Here is a 14,537-nt window from a genome sequence, read left to right as displayed (position 1 = left end):
GAACGGTTGAAAAATGCCAAGGTGAGGCTCAGAGAAGTTGTGAGCTGGAGCAAACCAAGCTATACCTGAAGTATCATCACTAAATAGACACCATTCCATCCCAGACTCTCATCTCTAAGACGCAGAACCTGAGGTTGTGAGAGGAGGCGCAGAAGACAGAGCTCGAAGATCCATGTTCAGATTCGAGGTTCAGAAGGATGTTCTGTGCCAAGTATCTTCACTTTGCAGAGCTGTTTTCATTCATAAAATGGAGATCATAATACTTCGATTACCACTTGTAATAAAGACAAAAATTAATGCATATATAAAGCACCTAATGTTGTACTTTAGAGTTTTCCAGAAATAAGTGCTCAATAAATGGTAATAATGATCATTATCATCATTTAAGGGATTTGTTGAAGGCAAGGCTAGCATATAGGCAACACTGGGCTCCCAGCCCAGTTGCTGTCTTGGCAATTTTTCCTTTAAAATTCTCTTAACTACATAGAACTATCACTAATTTTTTCAATCCAAGTAAAGAAGCACCCTTTCAAGATCACAAATTGATCTTTAAAAAAAATCTTTTGTTTTTCTATTAGTCAAAAGAGTAACTGAGAGAAATCAGATAAAATGAAATATCTGGATGCATGATAAAATATAAAACATTAGAAATGGGTGGAGTGCCATCCTTTCCTGGCATCTTAGTGACCCAGGAAAATCTGGGGTGTGGCTCATTGCATCTAAAGAAGAATGAGGCCAGAAGCACAACAGAACAAACTTTCTCAGCATAGTCACCTTGCTCCGGATTTCCCATTGCAACAATATCTGGGTTTATAAGAGGCACATTCTCCCAAGAGGAACGGTCTTTCAGGAGTCACAGAAAATTTTGAGATCTAAAACCCCAACAGAAAATACTTGGATCCAGGAATAATAGAAGCCTCGAAAACTGAAAGATATGTGACCACTTTGTCATTCCCAACTCCTTCCAACATATTTTTCTGTGAGATTCAGTGTGGTGACAAATAACATGGTTATTTAGTCAAACACCTTCAGATTGAAAAATTACATTAGAGAATAACTTCTGGTAAAATGACTCCAAATTACATCACACACACACACATGTCAAGACACAAACACACTTAAGAAGAAAAAAGGACATTAGAAATGAATGAAATCTGTTGTTTCATTTAATTGCCTCTAAGATAATATGTTTGATAAGGATATGAATACAAGCAATGTGGAAAAAATAAATGGAGAGGAAGCAGTGACAACCTTCTCCATTAGAAATAAGGAGAGATATTTCAAGAAAACATTTTTTTTTTTTTTCCTTCCTCACTAAAGTTTCTTCTTGGTCTTTTCAGTTCTGTTTTCTGAACATGACTGCAGAGCCTCGCACTCCGCTGGTGCCCTCCTTCCCTCCCCCATCCCTGTCTGAGCTTATCTGAATATATAAGCCTGCCCTGTGCTCAGATTTATGGGTCCAGCCCGGGCTGTGTGTATTTACAGTGTTCTGACCTGAAGACCCCCGGCTGAAGGAGAAGAGGAGGAAACTGGGACCCATTCCATAAACAGAGACAGATATGAGGGGGAGGTAGAAAACTTTGCTAGCACTTAACATTTTTAACTATTTGGCCAAAGCTTAAGAATTAGTGATTAGATTAGAGTCAAAGAAAAACGAGAGACCTGGTACAGATTTGGAGAAGGTAAATTGTATATTTTTGCACTAGTCTAGTTGCTTGGTGGTTCTGGGTTTGGGGATAGGGTTAAATTTAATTTGGAAGGTCAGAAAGAAAATTGATAAGTCAGTTACAGAGGGAGCTATAAAATGCTTTGGAAAGGCAGAGAGTCTACAAAGATGAGAATATAAACAACGTTTAATAAGTCAGAAAATTTCTCCAACCACAGGTTGAACTCCTTGTGTGAAGCAAGACTAAGTTGCATTTTGAAAACTATAATTGGTTATTGAAGGAAAAAATCTCCTTGCTCTATGTTTAAATGAAAACACATTGCTATAGATTACCAAAACCCAATCAATTTTGAGCTAAAATATCTCTCTTAGGCCTTGGTGTCCCACTTGAAAGCAACCAAATTTTCAAACAGGGCTGCTTCATAAATGGGCCACCGCTATGCAAAGAGACTGGTGTATCTGAGAGAGTCATGTAGCAGTTCGAACAGGAAGTAAAGAGCTGAATACTGAGCAGGGCTCAGCACCCCAAAAATTAAATCCCTTTTATCCAGGTCTATATCTTTGTGTGGAGGCAAAATGCAAAAAACGTAACTTCTATTTGGGGTCATTTTCAAACATCTATTTGCTGGAAAAGCTTGACTCCATTGGGGGAAAATAAACATGGATCTACCAACTGACTAAATCAGAAATAAAGGCTGCAATATTCATTAAAGAATTCAAAAGCAAAGCAAAGAGGACAACATGGAAGTAAATCCTCTACAACTCAGTTTACATAGCAATAGAGCAAAGAGCTGTGATGTACATGATTTAATCTGAGATTTAAAAATTTGTGAGGCACCAGCAGATGGCATAATGGCTACCTCACTGGGCTCTCACAGTTTATCACAGTTCAAGTCCCAGACCCGGTGGCTTAAACTCATACCAGGCACGTGTGCATGCATGCCCAAGATCCTGAGAGGAAAATGGAAAAGAAGGAATTGTGGCATGGCCATCTCCCCTAGGGGATGATTTCTTGCTTTCTGTCTCTTTGTCTTTCCAGCAAGCGCAAGCACCTTATAGCAAAAATCTCTCTTAAAAAAAAAAAAAAAGAAAACTTGTGAAATATCATCAAATAGCATCTTTTTACTCATTTTAATATAAAGCCACTGGGTTCCTATGAGGTTTCCTATTAAAGCTATAATGATCTTCTCTAATGATATTATTTGATTGAAACTAATTCGACTGAAATTTTTTGTTTGAACTAAGATATCTTGTGGGTAATGAAGAATGGTATTCCAGTCTATTCCAAATGGGTGATATGACTTGGATTGAATCATTACTAATAATTATATAAGAAAATGCACATGTTTAGCACTGCACATGGCATTTGATAAATGTTAACTTGTTTATTGGTATCATTATTAAAATCATTTGTCAGGAAATCAAAAGTAAAATTAATTCTGCAATTGAACTTTGAAAAATTTATAATACAAAATCCATATAAATGCATTTGCTTTTCCATGTATATAGCCATTTTATGGTAAAAATCAAACATCAGATTCAGAGCAGTAGAATTAGAGAAAGCATTTGGACTATTATATTATACAGGCTGACCACATAACAGTGAAAAGTTGGACAAAAAACGATGAATGGGAAAGAACTACCCTAACAAGTTTATTCTACAAAACTAAATTTTATTGCTATCATTTTAAAACTTTTCTTTAAAATAATGAAACTTCTGCTTTGTAAGTAATGCATGCTGAAAACAGATGCAACTACATGAGGAACGTTTAGGAGGATTTGGGGGACTATTACATCGCAGCTAAAATGCTTTCCTCTGTCATTTCTTTTGAGATCCATTTGCCAGGGAAATCATTTTTTTCTCTAATATGGTGTGGATTGTAGCAACAGTGGGTTCAGATGTAACCATTTCGGAGCAGAGGCCTAGCTCGTTATGCCAGAAAAAAAGAAAAAAAAAAAAAACGCACCACAAAGAACATTGAGATGAATGGCTCTATTTTATGAGCCATAAAAGTTTTATTCATCTTGACACTGAAACAGGTTTAGGCGGTGAGTTGACACGCCTTAAATAAATAAGTGGAATTAATTCCCCAGCCCTTGAAACAATAGCAGCATGCATGTCGCACGGAGAAATGCCCCATTGTTTCCTGTGGCTGCCTGATATTGATATTATTTGTGTTTTTCTGTGCTGCTTCCTCAGGGGCCTGGTTGATCCACTTCAGATTCATCCCCTGTTTTATTAGAGGTTGAAAAAGGTTCAAGACCTGGTTGTACCACAGCTCCCACCGACAGCTAAGGAACCAGTTTGGCGTCTGGTTTGTCTGTTGTTTTACTGCTGACCTTCAAATCAACTTTAACCCCTGACCCCTGGAGGCATCTATCATGACAAGAGGCTGTTTAACACAAATGGTGCCCATTTATAGGGGAAGAGACTCAGAAGATTTCCTTTTTATGAAGAATTTAGTTTTTCACCCCTCTTTTCTCAGTCACCACAGGTGAAATCCCTCTTAGCAGCTGGCTTATGAAATAATGTGAAGGGAGGCCTTAATGAGCAGAAAGCACCCTCAGCTGGAGATAAATATATGCAAATGAGATGCACAAACAAAGGAGCCTGGACAGAGAAATATCTGCAATTCCAGCAAAATGCTGCCTGCAGCTCGAAGATGAACAGCTTTGATAAAATGGTAACAAAAAGCACCTTTTTATCCTCCAGCGTGTTTTACATTGCAATAGACCATTGTCATCGCAACCCAGTGGAGCATGCAGAGGTTTTCTGCACTGTTTCAGAAAACTGTTTCAACATTTGTTTTAAGGCATTCATGAAATATAATCAATGGACTGCTTCTTTGTTGTTGTGATTTTTTTTTTTTCCTGAGTGGGTTTTAGATGTGACTGTAGTTATTTTACCTGTTGGTCTTTTCATGGTTTAGTGTTACTGTCTCGCTGTGCTAGTTCACGTATTGGTGACTGTTTCTTCTACCAGTTAGAATTTTTTTTTTTTTTTAATTTCAATGGAAAGAGATTTCAAGTTAATAACTAGTAAGAATCAGCTCTGAGCAGCACCCAAACAACTAGTTTTAATGATGGCAATCAAGTGTGTAGAGCTAATTCTGAGACAGGCATGTAACATGCTGATTTTAATAAGCTTTAAAAAGGCAATCTCTAACTTTTAAAAGTCTCTGTTTAATTTAATCGTCCTTGGTTCATATGACGCCAAAACAAACAAAACCATTAAAATATGTTTTCAATATGTATTCACAGTGTTATTTGATGGTGTTTTAAATTAGCATCATGTTGGTAAAATACTGATTTGAAGAGCTTTAGAAATGGAAAGATGGCAACCATCAACCTCTCTGAGGGGAAAAGCAACACTTTTCTCTAAAAGTGAACAAAGCCAAGCCCCAAGACCTTGCTAAAGAGAGGCTATTCTGGTGACATGTAAATTGGTGCATCTGAGCATATGTATCATGTTTGGGTGAACAGTCAAAGAAGCTAAGGTGAGAGAAGAAACATTAGGCTCTTCAGATGTGTCAAAATACTATCACTCTAAAAACTCAGCAATATTTGGTTCCGTCACTTGCACGATCCTAGCATTCTGCAGCAGAGCTGTACAATGATCTTGACATTTCCTTTATCTAAATTATTTTCATCTGGGTGGCTAGGACTGAAGTGGAGACATTTCTTCTGAGTACTGTGTAGCTTTCACATTTTATGTGCATTTCATCAGGAAAACGTCAAACTTGCTAATAACAAGAAAATCTCCTCATTTTTAATCATGCCACTCCTGTTGCACGGGTGGTGATGGGGGGTGCAGACAAACAGGGCGTGGAGGAGGAAGCAGAAAGGGATCGAGCAGTCTGACCAAAAAAGAAAGAAAATGTTTATTTGGGTTTTAAAAGGACACACGCTCAGTTATCTCAATGTCTGTATCAGTGCATCATTAAATTCAGAATTTCACGAGTTAATAGAAACTTGGTTATATTAGGGATGCTTTTTCAAGGCCAGGTTTGAAACAGCATAATTATGTTCAACTGCTGTTGTTTGGAAAGGGCAAACAGCATCTTAGGCACAGAACAATGAAATTACAGCTGAGATTTAGGTTAGCAAAAGCCGTCTTCTGTAGGCTTTTATGATTCATTATTTCCCATTAAATACAGTATTAGAAGTGTACACTAGATAGCTCATGGTTGCTGCTCCCGGAGCACATTATCTATATTACACAGGTCTGGGGAGCAGAATTAGAAAACTTTGGGGGAATGAGCAATATGTGTTTGCTGATAGAAGTACCATATGGCTCATCTTCTTCAATTGCTTTCATTGCGACTCTGATGCTGGAGAAATTAAAGTTTTATTTGATGTGGCACAGCTTAATGAACTGTCTTCTGTTAGGAAAATTGAATATGTTTCCTGTTATTTGAGCACAGAGCCTCCATGGTTTGGCTGATGAGGGATGCATTATGTATTGTTTATTTAGCATTTTGAAAACAAAAGCAAGATATTGAAGGTAAAATTGATTACTGCTGGATTGCATTATATAATCAAGTTTTCTCCTTTTAAATTTCCCTTCACCATCTTTTTGTAATGTTTTAATGCAACATTGTCTCAGGTTTTTATTTTTCAAAAGGGTGTGGGGTTTGGTGTTATCAAAATACCTGTATTTGTAAATGAGCCACAAGAAACTCTAAACTCAGTATTGTTACATTTCTGAACTTGGAAGAATGATGTTTGAGAAGAAAGAAAAGAATTTCATATGTGTGAATCTAATTGCAAAACTTCTAGGGAGCCCCCAATCGGTTTTGAGAGGATCTAACATTTGGCTAGTCAAAGGGGAACGTCATTTTCTTTTGTTTGAAGTAGACCACTTAAGAACGTGCTGGGGTGGGGCTGTAAGAGAAGAAAAGGATTTTTAATATTTGGAGATACCAACTTGAAAATATCTAGTTTTACATTTTCGATTTACTTGCCACTGAGTGGAAAGTTTGATTTGACCTGTGACTCTTACATGGTGAGTTCATATTCTATAAATGCAGATTTTTTTTATTGAATAAAAAGGATTAAACAGAACGTGGCATCAAAAATACACTGATGGAAACTGGGGTGTCAATGCAAACTCTCTAAAAAGATAGCTTTAACATCATGCTTCATTTCCTCATTTTTGGTTTAGATCTGACCATTTTTAAAAGATTAAAAAAAAAATCTGAAAATCTCTGAAGGGACTGAACGGAAAAATCACCTTCTAATCTCTGATTCTTTCTTTCATTTTTCAGTGAGAAATATTCCTCACATGTGCCGATGACGCAAATACACCAATCTGTGACAAGCAACAAGGATAAAAAATAGTTAAAGGGAATCAGCATTTTTCTGGAATATACAGTCTGGCCCCCCCTCCCTCCTAAAGCTCCATTTGTCTTCTGTGATGTTTTGAGGATTCTGGCAAATATGGCAGTTCAACAAACTTCTCGCACAATCTAAATACTGTCTGTTCAAGAGAGGCTTCCAATGTTTATAGCCCATAAGTAAAGAAAAAAAAACAATCTGGTATTGAACCAAGAACAGTGCTCTTGAAAATGTCTCTGAACAAAGTGTTTAAGCAAAAGTTTGGTCACAGCTAGTCTCAATTCCTTATTCTTTCTCTTTCTTTTTTTTTTTTTCTCCCTCTGTGAGGAATTTTATATTCCATTATTTTGTTCCCTCTCTTGAAAGGACCAGATTAATTTTGAAAAATTAACACATGACTAGGAATTTGGTCATCCAAACTTCCTTTAAAAAGAGTTGAGAAGAAAACATCACATTTTTATGAACCCCATCTCCTGTCAGGGGCCTGGGAGGAGGAACACCATTACGCATTGTTATCAGCGTGGTGTAATTTGACTGTTGACAAAGTATCCGTGGCAGTGAGAATGAGCGCAGTTAGAAGTGTGGCGGATTGTAATCAAGAAGATGCTTAGCTGTGCAACACTGCATCTTGAGCAGATTTGAATCAACATTGCCTTAAGGGGACACACACATACCAAAAGAAAAAAAAAAATCCATTAATTTTTAGAGGGAAAATTAGAGTGGCACTTGATGAAGTGAAATTTGACATGCGTTAATTGCTCTGCAGCTCTCCTAATTAGAGATTTTCAAATTCTTTTACTGCTGTCACCACGATGGCACATTGTCTTGCTGGACAAATACTAAAATTGCAAATTGGTTTGATCAGGAAGTTTTCCATATGAAGATGGGACTGCAGCCTTTAGTCCACTTCTTAAAGGGAGGCAGCCGGAGAGCAGAGAGGACTTTCAGCTTTCTCTTCACCTCAGATGTAAAATCCTTGAAATAATTTCATTGGGAGACTTCCTATAAAGGAAGCAGGTGCTGACGCAGTTTTCTTAAACAGATGGAAACATTCCTTTGATACTTGTGCCTCGGCTTCGTATGAAATCTTTCAGGTGGGGGAGAAACGTCAGAGAAATGCTACGTTATATATACATTCTCATATTTCTACTTATATTCTCAGAAATTGGAGTGAGGTGGGGTTTTTTTTTTTTTTGAAAGGCCACATCTCACTTTTCCCAACTCCGATTTCTAAGAGATAATAGTGCTCCAGGATCCCCTTTCTGTCTTTAAGTAATTATCCTGCTGTTGGCCCCCAGGATGGCACCGAATATGATACTAGAATAATTTCGGTTGCCTTCTCCCAAGTCCTCTTGTCTAGCCCTGAACCTCTCTTAATTCATTAACATCTTGAATTTTTTCAATTTTCCATTTTCTTGCAATAACAATATTAATGCCGAGGTGAAAGCTTGATTGGAGCTAAATTACTTGTTACCTGCTGGCATTTATTTATATGGCATTGAATTATAAAGCTTTGCTATTGTCATGCCTTGGGCGAATTGTTTATGACACCAGTAATAGGAGTAATTGTTATTGTTGAAATTACCTGTCAGCTACCCATAGCAGTGGCCCTTGTCCCACTGACAAATAGTGACAAGGGAGAGGTATCCTCCATGCGTCCCCCTGATGGCTTCTCCTCTGATAATAAGAAGTGCAGGGCCTCTGATAATTTGCCTGTCACTGTTGAGTGCAGCTCAGAGAGAGTTGGCCAAATTGTTGTCATTCACTTTGACAAAGACAGCAAAATGCTCCCGTGCAGGAGGAGGATTATCAAAATAAATGAAATCGCTTACACCCCCTTTGTTTGTTTGGCTCAAGAATTGCCTGGCTTTGTATGAGGTGGTAAAATCAAGGTCCAGTTTTTATGGGTGTACCTCTTGTCGTTCCAAGATGAGGATCCCAGGGAACAAAAATCACGTTTGAAGAGCTGCTTTTTTTTTTTTTTTTTTTTTTTTGCCATTACATTGATTGCTAGAAAATTATATTCAGATAAAAAGAGAGGGTCAATAAAATTGTAACAAGCAGTCTAAACACGTGGGTTGAAGACATTTGTTTAAGACACAGGTAAAAATCACACCTTTTCTCTCTTGCCTTACTATTATTTCTCTTCTTTTGACCCATGTAGGCATTCAAATTCAATATGCCTTCAAAAATGCACCATTTTCCATTTGCAATCAAGTTTTCTTTAAAAGTTTCAAAATCTGCCTCTCTAAGTTTTGCAGCATTAAAGGATTATATAGTCAAATTTAGGATTATTTCAAATGGCCAGCTCCTTTCCATAAATTACCTTTTATTTATATACTATCTTCATGTGTAAAGAGATAAATGAAACGTGGTTCCAGGTATGAAGCATCAATTATCACAAGCTTACGGAGGAAGCAAAATGGCCCTGTTATTGCCAGAGCTCAAATATAAATATTTGCATTTTAAAATCCCTTAGTTGCAGCCTGTGAACCTGTCATAGAGGGGGGAAGGGGACCAGGGAGCAGCAGGGGTTCATGTCTGTGAGTGTCCACGTCTGAAAGGAATAGACTTCTGGCCATTAAAATAAACCACTGCTCTTGTAAAATCCAGAATCATTCTCACCTTTCCACAAAAGGCATCATTTCATGCCAGGAAAATTCTTATTTTTAAGGTGCCTGTGAGGCTATTCCTCATAGATCTTCTTGACAAATACTTGCTGTTATAAGAAGTTGGGGGAAAAAAAAGAAGAAAGAAAAAAAATAACTAGGATAAATGTAAAATATTGGCTCCTTTATAGGATAGTAATCAGCTGTTTATTGGTCTCTACCAGACAAGTAATGACCAACCACAGTGTTAAGTGCCAGGCGCATTGCCTTGGGCCCTTCCCTCCTAACACTGGCTATTATCTGATTAGAGAACCTCCAAAGAAGTCACTATTGCATAATTTTATGGGTCTTAACAGCGCAGGTTGGCTGGCAGAAAAACTACCTAGGAGGGTTGATAAAGCAACAGTGAAACATGATTTTATTTACTCCACTTACACCTTACTCTCTGAAAGAGTGGTTGAGTATCTCAGACACTGGTGGCTGAAGAATCAAAAATCAGTTCAAACAGGAATCGAGTGAGACATGAGAGAGTCTAAGGGGGGAGATGGAAAAGGAAAATGATCTAGCCCTTCAAGCTTTTCAGGGACTACGATTCTAAGTAATGAGCCACGTCCTTATGGACATCTAGACCCTTTCTTAGATGCTGTGTATTTAAAGCAGGTAAATGGGTTGTTAGCGGTGCTAAAATCATACATGCAATAATATGATGAGAGGGATAAAATGTTTCTAATCCTAGTAATTTCTAACCGCTTCCGTGGTTCACCATGTTGAATGTCCCTGATTAGCAAGTGGAAGGCAGTGACATAATTGAGAGGTTATCTGTAGTAATAAAAATGCTCGAACCTGTCTTGGAATGTGATCCCTTTAACAGATAATTTTTAAGAATGTGGCATGTCCTTGCTTTCTCTGTTGAGACACACGTTAGTGATCCCAGGAGGGAAAATAAACATACGTTTTTAAATGAAGATATTTAAAATGTACCTCATATTTCAGCATGTTGCCGTAACCTGGTCTTTTTTATGTTCCTCCTATAAAACCTAAATTAAGCCTCTTAGGAGTGGTTTTGCTGCAGGTTTCATCTGAAAACACAATACGTTTTAAATGGTTCCAGTACTCGAGTGCACTTTAACATGAAATTCTCTTCTCCCTTCCCAGCACCAGCCCTTCCAAAAGGATGAGACTTCTTTAAAATTTAGCTTCATTTGAAATGTAAACTTTGAACAAATAGCAATTGCTCCTGTAGCTCTATTGATGAAGTGACTGGCAGCAAATCTTTTCTTCTTTTTTTTTTTTCCTCCCTCTCTCATGTAACATTTCGAAACACCCATCATTGTCAAAGGAAACTGCACACGTCTCCTTCGCTGCTCTAAATAAGGCTCAGCAATGTTAAGAAAAATGTCAGAAAAAGCTCAGTGGATTAAAGGAACATTTCTGCACCATGTCAGGGAGGATGGCAGGGCAGACGGGTCTGCATAATTCTGAAAGATATTTTGTGAACTGCTTACTCTGTAGACGGAATGAAATTTTACTCAGAAAGATTTGGTAGTGTATTAAATAACATACAACCGTTAGTTGTTTTTTTCGGAAACTTATTATTTTTTTAATATGCTTTTAGTATTTTTTTTAATTCGAACAATAATACACACTTCTTTTTGTGAAATGTTTCTCTACCCGTGTGCAGCGTTGAAATACATTTCAAACTCTTCCATGTATTTTTCTTTTCTTTCTTAAATTCCTGGGAGGTTCACACAGCAAAGGTAGTAAAAAAAAAAAAAAAAAAAAAAAAAACCCGCCCCTTTTACAACTCAAATTTTTTTACTGGTTGAGGTGGCCGGATCTCACATGGACAACTACAACTTTGTGGTCTGAGTCCTGGACCTGGCAGCTTGGAAAAAAACACTGGGCATATGCATATCTGTGCCCAAAACTGCCAAGAGAAGAAAGGAGGAGACAGGATGGTGATGTGGTCATTCTTCCTGAGGGGGGGGCGGGGGATGCTTTCTCATTGCATTCTCTGGCAAGCACATATATCCCAGCAAACTTAAAGGAGAAAACAAACAAAATACCCACAGAATTTCACCAGGATTCTGAATAACACGAATGCTTAAAAAATAAAAGTTATGAGGACCAACAGGTGGTGTGGTGGTTAAGGCACTAGACTCCCACATGGCTTGCCTTGTGGTTTGAGTCCCACACCGAGCGGCTTGCTTACTTTCTCTCTGGTGAATTAAAACATAAAAATAATAAATAAAAAAAAAAAAAAAAAAAAAAAAAAATGCTGGCCTCTTACACAGTCAAATTCATTGAACTAATCAGTCCTTTTCCTCTGAAATAAAATTTGTGTATCGCTTTGATATCCAGAGCAGTTGATGCTCACACACACATACACGCACGCATATATACACACACACACATGCACAATAAAGCATTTACATTTCATTTGTGCATTAAAGAGAAATAACTGGTATGAGGTTTTCAGTTTGTTTTGTTCTGTCTAAAAAAGTTTAATAATAATAGAATAATAGCAATAAAATATCCCATAGTATCATAAATATGTCATTCAAATGTAGCAATTAAAAAAGAGAGTATTCTACAAATTCAATACTAGATTGCCCCAGAAAGGACAAGATTCATTTTACAGAAGCAAGGAAAATCTCAGCTGATTTTAAATCTAAACTTTCCAAAACAGGTTGAAAATGAATTTAGACAAATTTGGCTCTTAACCTTTAAAGATTTCCTGCCTGTTTCTGTATGTCCTTTATTACATTAATTTTTTATTTAAATTACACCATTAACTGGATATGAATTTATCAAGAATACATGTATTGATTTATAAAACAGTACCATTAATTATTATAATAGCTAGATGTAGCTGATATTACAAAGCCATTTAAAGGTTTTTAATATAACTTGGACATACATAGATAGATAGACATTATGGACAAGACTACAATTTAAACTGGCTACCAGCAGTTAATGAAATCCTTGATTTATATTCTAGTTTAGAGATTGATTATATTGTTGCTTTGTAAAACTATTTATATTATGCCATTTTTCAAAGGATGTCTCAATAAAAAAGCTAAATAAAATATTCAGTCAATTCCCAAAGCAGATTTTGTTTTCTATATTTTAAATGCTAGTGAAAATAATTGATTATGTGTGTTCCAAGCGTTGTCATTTCCATTCCAGAGGTGGCTTTCCTGATGGGAGCCTCGTTTACATATGCACACTTTCACTCACTTTGGATCCTTGCAGAAATAAACCCCTTCTCTTTATTTCAGTATCCCTCCCAACAAACCCATGTATATTTCACAAACCCCACACATCAGGACACATAAGTCTTTTTGGCATCTTTTATGTTATGCATTTTTTTTTTCTTAAGGTTGTGGAAAACTGGGACTTACCCCAAAGCCGCAAAGCAGGCAATCACGAAGAGTATTTGGGTAAGAATGCAATCTGAAGAGAAAAAAAGAAAAATGAGGAAGAATATAAGCAAATAACAGTAACACTTTCCAATTACTTTTCAAATGGTAATTAGCCAGCGAATAGATTGAAAGTTACATTCTTTTCACATTGTACTTGGTTTGGGTCTCCTAGTCTCTTTATTTATATCACTTTTCCTTGCCTGGTAACATATGTTACCGATTTATTATAGTATTTTTACTGTTAGCAGACAAATCTAAAGGCTAGCTGAGAAGGCTAGTTTCATCTGATGACTTTAACAACAACTGCAGGGCATCCTTGAGGGTGAGCCAATAGGCTCTTTTGAAGCTATAATACTATTAACCATTTTGATGCCAAAATATTTCTCATAGCCAAAGTTGGTTCTGTCTTTTTGCAGGCACTCTGGGTTTTACATACACAAAAGTTCAATGTAAATGGTTTGTTTTGTAAATATTTCAATAGTATTCTAAGCACTTTCTGCCACGTGTCTTACGTTTTCTAAAAGCCTTATGAATATATCACTTTCTTTATTTCCCCCTTCCTTTACAGGACACTGAAATCTGTGGCACACATTTGTAAGTAAACAACTATCAAACATCAAGGGAAATTGTCACCCCACCCTCCCCCATGCCATTAATTCTCTGCTATGCTATTGAAAGAAACAAACATCCTTTCGAGTTTAAATGATCACATTTCTCTGATATATGAACAGCCCACAAAAATAAAGTTTAAGCCAGATTCCTTTTGACTAAAAATCTGAAATTGGATTCTAAATTAGAGATGTCCTAGATGGAGGCCATTTGATTGTATACAGAACACTAGTGAAAGGTTTTTGTGTATTAATAAGTCTACACCAGATAGTTGTAGAATTATATCTGTTGAGTAACAGCATTCACTTGAAAGTTGCTAAATAACAAACTTTTATTTTTGATCGCTCGTAATTTACTTCAGTTTAAAGCAGCTACTCGTTTTAATTTTAAAAATTGGATAAATTTCATTCTTCCTTTAAATATCTATGTGGGGTTCACTTAAAATTTTAGGTGCATTTTGTAGAATTTCCTTTGAGTGCTCATGACTTGAAATTCTGAAATTAAATCTCATATATTGGAAGCCAGTGTAAAGGTCTAGCTAGGCAACCAAAAATTAATATAATTTTGATATTAGAATTCAATCAATAAAAAACATATTCATGACAGCACTTAGGGGTCTAACTGTCAAAAAAGTGAATTTTGAGGATCTGAAATGCACTCTGTACAGCTAGGATCCTGAAGGCACTAAGACACAGTGTCTGCCCAAACAAATCTAACACAGCAGATTCTATCCACAAATTGCAACAGTGCTACACCTCTCCAGCGTATTTAAGAATACACAACTGGGAGCCGGCAGGTGGCGTGGTGAAGGGCGCTAGACTCCCACATGGCTGACTGTGGTTCAAGTCCCAGATCTAGTGGCTTTCTTTTTTCCTTTCTCTCTCCCTCTCT

The 14,537-nt window shown here is 36.9% G+C and overlaps 1 long non-coding RNA gene across 2 annotated transcripts; it reads right to left on the bottom strand.

The window, feature by feature from the left end:
• Nucleotides 1–8,995: 8,995 nt before the first annotated feature.
• On the bottom strand, nucleotides 8,996–13,287 carry LOC102492314 (uncharacterized). Of its 2 annotated transcripts, none has more exons than XR_001369859.2 (3): nucleotides 13,174–13,287; nucleotides 13,017–13,068; nucleotides 8,996–9,013 (listed from the first exon to the last, which is right to left on the bottom strand). It is a non-coding gene; the product is annotated as an uncharacterized LOC102492314 (long non-coding RNA). The 2 variants fall into 2 exon arrangements; XR_337664.2 differs by lacking the exon at nucleotides 8,996–9,013 and adding an exon at nucleotides 9,613–9,722.
• Nucleotides 13,288–14,537: the final 1,250 nt, after the last annotated feature.

The sequence above is a fragment of the Tupaia chinensis genome, unplaced genomic scaffold (genome assembly GCF_000334495.1).
Source record: "Tupaia chinensis unplaced genomic scaffold, TupChi_1.0 Scaffold148723_1, whole genome shotgun sequence".
NCBI lineage: Eukaryota > Metazoa > Chordata > Mammalia > Scandentia > Tupaiidae > Tupaia > Tupaia belangeri.
This window is presented reverse-complemented; position numbering and strand designations above follow the sequence as displayed.